General features: G+C 48.4%; 1 protein-coding gene across 1 annotated transcript in view; it reads right to left on the bottom strand.

The window, feature by feature from the left end:
- PTPN5 (protein tyrosine phosphatase, non-receptor type 5 (striatum-enriched)) overlaps positions 1 to 4,755 on the bottom strand; it is a 60,702-nt gene extending 55,947 nt beyond the window's left edge. The window contains exon 1 of the mRNA XM_008582056.1: positions 4,581 to 4,755. The gene's annotated coding sequence lies outside the window, so the exon portion shown is untranslated. The remainder of the gene's footprint in view (positions 1 to 4,580) is intronic.
- Positions 4,756 to 4,761: the final 6 nt, after the last annotated feature.

Genomic DNA, 4,761 nt, shown 5'->3' with positions numbered 1-4,761 from the left:
TTTTTTTTCTTTCTTGGGATGACCTGAGTTTCCAGTTTCTAGAGGTGAACAGACCTGTGGATTCAGATGGAATTTGGACCAGGGAGCCCGAGATCTACAATTCTAAGACTGACACCACATGTCAACTTGCCCCTCACAAGGTCTAGCCTAATATCTGGCTCCCCCTGCTAAGGGAAACACCCCATCTCCTCTGCGCAGGACCACCTGTCTGCCTCACATCCACCAAATCATCTGGGTGCCACAGGGAGCTACACCCTCACATGGTCACTGTCATGGGGGAAGTCAACAATATGGGCTCATGGATATCACAGGCTACAAGAGCTTAGTGTGAGCTTAGTGCTGCAGGGACTCTGGAAACCCAAGCCCGGCCTCCCAGAGATAGGGAAACTGAGTTCAGAGATGGGAAGAACTTCACCCCAGGTCACTTATTCATGAGTAAGTTTAGGATTAGAACACGGTACTTACACACAGCTGTGAAAACCCACACTGGAAACAACATTGGTTTGTACATATTTCTGGTGAGTCAGCTACATTTTTGGTATGAGGTGCTATATATTTTGAAATGTCCGCATATTCCCTGTGTCCAATTTAACACAGATAAAAGTTTTACATGATTAGCTACTTTCTGGAGTTTTTCCATTCCTATTTGTGGATCCATTTGAACAATTAATTGTTCAAATTATACTTGTATAGTTCTATAAAAAAATACTTCTATAAAAAAATACTTCTATAAAAAAATTTCTCCCTTCCCACTGTTCTCTGCCTTTTAGGCAGTAAATCTGTCAATTTACTGGAGATGACAGTGCCTTGTCCTGCAAATATTGGCCTTTGTGCTAGAGACGAGCTTCTTTAAAATCTCCATGAATGAGGGAGATGGCTGAGGGCACTAGAGTTACACAAGGGAAAATCTGAAATGAATCAGAAGGATGTGCATTTGTGCTTGAAGAGGGATGAAGGAAGACCAAACATGTTACCATTTTAATTGTTTTACAGTCATTTCAGGTATGTTTTACTACTTAGTCTTAGTCAACAGCAGTGTTTATAACAGCAAGCCATACTGAATAAAATATGTAGATTTGCTTCTAATTTTCATACTTGAATGACAACACAGACATTCAACTCATCTGAGCTTTACCACTGTGATCATACTACAGTTTACTATGCCCTTACTATGCCATAGCATAACTATTGATTTATATGGGTCCAAGATATGAAGTCTCATATAGATGTTTATATGTATTTGGAGAATGAATGAATGAATGAATGAACAAATTGGCTCTTGACAGTTTAGGGTGCTTGGTGAGCCACCTTTGCAGGAGAAATCATTAGGTTCCCTGTCAGACCCATGGCCCCCCACTCCTCCTCCTGTGGGGCTCCTTCTGTGAATAGCATCCTTAGCCATTCAGTCACAAAGTCTTATTCCTCCCTCCCTCTGGTGCCCTTATCCAATCAGATGCCAATTTTGTAACACGGTGGCCTCTTGCATTTTCCTACCCATTCTTAAAACTACTTCCAGTCCTAATCTCTCACCTAGACCTTTGTCATCGTTTCCTACCTGGGCTCCCTGCCAGTACGTTCTCCCCCTCCAATCTGTTCTCCATGGGGAAGCCAGAGTGAGTTTTCTCATGGCCAGGTTTGATCATGTCTCTCCCCCACTTAAAAACTAAAGACCAGCTCCTCAGCTTGGCATTCAATGCCCCCAACAACCGCCTCCACCCTCCTACCCAGCCTTCCTTCTCATGACTCTTCTTTTATCGTTTTTGCTCCAGTTTGAGTGAACCACATTCCAGTTTCTGTACATGTCCTTGAAGTCCCCACTGCCTGTCTGTCTTCTGCTTATGCCGTTTCCAATCCTTGAAGTATTTTTCCTCCTTTCTCCTAATGTACGAATCATTCAGGCCCAGCTCAAATGTTACCTAGCTTCTCCAAGAAGACATTGCTGATCTTCCAGAAGAATAAAATCCTTCCTTCTTCTCTACTCTTTCCAAGGGGTTATCTGCCTCTCTTTTAGGGTAAGTCTTGGGAAAGGACAGGCAATATGGTGCAGAAAAACGAGTCCAGAATCTGGAATCAGCTCATCTGAATTGAAGGCCGAGCTCCCTGGCTCTGAGACCCTTAGATAAGTTAAACTCAGAGTCTTAACTTCCCATCTGTAAAATTGGAAATGGTAACACTATTGATACCACGGGTGTGTTATATGTATAAGTGACAGGGTGTAAGAAAAGCTTTGACACTATGTAAAGATTGATGATTAAATTCAGTCATGTTGAGGTGCAAAATAACCAACAAACAAAACTGCTGCTTCTCCCAGGGAGGTTTTATAGATGTCTTCTGCTGATTGGACACCTCAGTCCAGGAACAGGGCAGTGGGGGAGATTTTTTTTTTTTTTTTTTAAAGGAGGAAGACTTTGAGACTGTAAAATCCCATGTCCTTGGAAAAGATATGAAGAAGGGAAGAAGTGGTATGTCCATAAAGCTAGGGCCCAAATAGCATTAATAGCTACAATTTCTGAGCTTTTTCTATGCCCCAGGCCCTGTGCTGAGTACCCTACATACATCATCTCTTTGAGGCTGGAATTATATACCTTCACAGTAAAAGAGGAAAACCAGGCCCATAGCAGTTACTTAAATAAGTGTTCTTCTTTTCCTTCCCCAGCACCCTCTACTACCAATAAATATTTCAGACCTGAAAGATATCCTGAAAATCTCTAAGCCTATGATCTTACTTTTCAGTTGGAGAAACAGTCAGAGAGGTTCTGAGCATTTATTGAAATCATACAGCCAGTGAGGAGGAGACTGGACCTGGAATCCAGATCTCTTCATGCTCAGGGTGGACGCCTCTGCATGGCAAAAACCCAGGAGCCACTGTTCATTACGAAGTCTGTGTAAATGGCACCTCCTGGCGCACAATGCCATCTACATGGAATCAATGTCAGTGGAGGCCTCTGGAGTTCTACCATTTGGCCACCCTGGCTCTGCTCCATGCTAGGCTGCTCACCCCACTCAAGAAGAAAGCTCTTGAGACAAAAGCCCCAGGACCCTAGAGACTGAACACTGCCTTCTTCGCCAATGATCCCATCCAGAGTCTCCCCGAAGGTGACTGTCTTCATCCAGTCACCATCCAACTAAGATAATACTGCTTCACGACACCTTGCAGGTTACCCTCTCTGCACCAGGAATGGGCTCAGTTCTGGGGACACTCAATTGCCCTTGAGGGAGCTTTGTGCTGAGACACCACCCAAGCCTGGTGTGGTTGTAATTTAAGCTTCTTCAACAGCTATGTCAGCAATACCAAGAGGCTGTACTTAACAAACACCGAGGAGGAGGTGGCCTGGCACGAAGGACTTGGGGACTTCCACAAAGGAATGATGAAAGGGATGTAATTAGATTAGAAGACTTGAGCCCTTAGGGAGGAGGGGAGAGTGACTGGGAGAGCATGCAGTCAGGTTAAAGACGAGGAAGAGGACGATCCCTGAATGCCACATCACCTGGTCCCACTGAGGACACTCAGGCTCTGTGACTCCTGGGAAAGCCAGCATTAACACCCTGGATTCTAATCTCTGATCTAAAGCTTCTTCATTCTCCCAAACTAAATCCCAAACCTGGAGTGCTTGCATAACAGAGCTCTCCTTTGAGGCTGAATGAGGCAAATTAAACGCCAATCCATTTTTTTCCCTCTCCCTTAACAGTAAGGACGGTAGCAAATGAATAGCACCTGCAGCTCAAAGTGGGGGCAGGACTGTTATTACAAAGACTTTCGTGGTACACTCAGGTGAATTTTTGGGTTGTGGGGCATCAACGGGGATAGGATCTAGTTGTGGAGGGGGGGAAATGAGTATGAAAGCCAGGGACCTAGAGTCTAATGCAGGCTTTGCCACTAACTCTCCGGTGACCTTGGTCAAGCCACCTCACTGGGCCTCAGTTTCCCCATTGGTAAAAATGAAGGGGTTAGTGAGTTCCTAAGATTCGTTTGGTCCCGACCCTCTAAGCCACGTGATCCTTGATAAGGTAGGCTCCCCAAGGATATGACCTGAGCAATCTTGGGTTTTGCAGGAGCCTGGGCCTTATCCAGGAAAAAGCGGCAAGCTAGGGGAGGGGAACGCACTGGTCTTTTATTTTGGGGTGGCTCAAGCCAAGGGTCGGGGGAGGTGAAGCAATGGCTGGGAGCCGCGATTTAGATTTAGAGGCCAGAAGGCTAGGGGCTCTTTCCAACCTCCCTTGGGCGGCTCAGGCTCTGGAGAGGCGATGCAGCCAAGAGCCGCGCGCTCCAGCCTCAGCCGCAGAAGCTCGGACCCCGTACCACTCTCCCGATCCCTCCCCGGAACCGCGCACGAGCTTGGTGGGGAGTGGCTGCCGCTTCCTCCCTGCTACCAAGCGCCGGGCCCTCTCCCCCGCTTTGGGTCCCCTCCCCCAGTCCGGGGGCGCGGGGAGCCCCGTGGGGGCGTGGCGGGGGCGGGCGCCGACTCCTGGGCCTTGAGGGCTGGAGGAGGTCTCAGTTGCGGGGCTGCTCCAGGAGGGACCCCGCACCCTCCACCTTCCGGCTCCCCACACAAAGGCGCTGACGGAGGCGCCGCACTTACCGGCCAGAGTGGGCTCCGGACGCCGGCGAGCAGGCGGGCAGGCTGGCGGGAGGATGTGCGCGCGCGAGTGTGCGTGTGGCTGCGTGTGTCCCTGTGTGTCTGCGCGAGTGTGTGTGTGACGGGGGCCGCGCCGAGCCCTGTGCGTCTGCGTGTGCGGGGGCGTCCGTCCGTCGGTCCGTCC

This window comes from Galeopterus variegatus, unplaced genomic scaffold (genome assembly GCF_000696425.1).
Source record: "Galeopterus variegatus unplaced genomic scaffold, G_variegatus-3.0.2 Scaffold2508, whole genome shotgun sequence".
NCBI classification, from domain to species: Eukaryota; Metazoa; Chordata; class Mammalia; order Dermoptera; family Cynocephalidae; genus Galeopterus; species Galeopterus variegatus.
This window is presented reverse-complemented; position numbering and strand designations above follow the sequence as displayed.